Source organism: Melampsora larici-populina, assembly GCF_000204055.1.
Source record: "Melampsora larici-populina 98AG31 unplaced genomic scaffold MELLAscaffold_7, whole genome shotgun sequence".
Lineage (NCBI taxonomy): Eukaryota > Fungi > Basidiomycota > Pucciniomycetes > Pucciniales > Melampsoraceae > Melampsora > Melampsora laricis-populina.
In genome coordinates, this window is record NW_006768771.1 from 789,500 (window position 1) to 791,159 (window position 1,660).

The window sequence follows — 1,660 nt, forward strand, 5'->3', positions numbered from 1 at the left end:
TGCTTTTGGTCCCAGAGCTGCTGCTGCTGCAGCGGTGGCTAATTCTTCAGCCTGACATAATTTGTTGTTGATAGGTGAATAAGGTCTTGAATGGATAATGGGTAGAACTAATTGATATGAGGAGGAATACTTGGGCTGTCGATGTTATAAGATTAAATTGTATCTCCTGGTTCTATTCTTAGGTCTTTGGAAATACAGGTAGATGTGGAGAAGTGATGTGATGGACAAGGTTTCAGCAAGAAAATTCTTTCTTATTTTATTTTATTTGATGATATTGCGAGTGAAGCCTTGTAATATTTGATGATGGTCTATCAGGTTATTTGAGAAAGGAAGTAATGGAAATCTCTAAAAAAGAAAGAAAAATTCTTCAGATATGACTGAAATCGCTGCACTTGCCTATTGTGGTGAGAGGTCTGGGGGATGACTGGGAAAGGAAAACTCTGAGTCAGAGATTTTCCTCTCTCTTGGTCGTGTTCTCTCTGGGCCTAGGTTCTATTCTCTAGGCTTGGGGCCTTCGGGTCATTGATCCTTGGGGCCGTTATCCCCCAGTCCTCATGGAACTAATGGAAACTGTCGTGCCTTTGGGCATCCATTACATTGATGGACATAACAGGCATATCTGACTTTGGAGATTTAAATAGGATTCAATTTATTTAATTGTTCACTTCTTGTGATGGTGGGAACTGCAATATTAAGAAATACACAGAATCAATAGTCATGAGCAATGCAAGATGGATGATTGTTGGAGATAGTAAAAAGGGAAGATGGAAGCCATTAGAATACCTCTTCATTCTGATTTTTGCCATGAATTCCCTTCAGGTGAGAGAAGACACTGATTGTATTCAAAAACAAAAACACAGCTGAAGTCAACAACCCAACAATAGAATATTTCATCCCTGAGAAACTTTCCTTTTCACCTTGATCATCAGCATTCACCTTTCTTAGTGCAAACTCTAGCCTAGAACCTTTACCCTATTATAATTACCCTTCCAATATCCAATCCATCCTTTATGACAATTTAACTTTCACATAAATCACTTATCCTCAAACCAAAGTTTTCTAACACCTTTCAAGTTCAATGTCATGTGATTTGAGTTGCAATCTGAATCTAAGGTATCCTTCATCTTATTCATAAACAAAATAACTTTTTGTACAACATTCAAAGTAGAAAGGAAGACAACTACCAAAAAGAAGAGAACTAGAGAAACCAATAAAACATTCAATGAGATGACTTAGATCAACTACAGGTAATCATTGAAAAGAACTCAAGGAGAATCAAAAATGGAAAGTAAGGAGATATGAGCAATCACAGCCCCCAATCACAAGTCACTGGCAGGCCAGTGCCTCCCACCAACCCTAGCAAGTTATGAGCAAGTTATGAGAAAGTTATGAAATGGATATCAAATGGATAACATCCATCAATTGAGAATTTGTTGAGAAGTGGTTGGGAGACCACCAAAATTGAGATGATGTCATACAGCATCATAAACCTGTATAAACCTGCTCCCGTATCTCCCCACCAAGAATATATAGTTTATTAACCTTTGTGACATAAATTGACTGGGTTATTGAGGTTTGAAAAAAAAATCACGGACAAAAAATACTATTTTTGTACTATACCTAAGAATTGATTCTGGATATCTTCCAGCTTCATCAATAT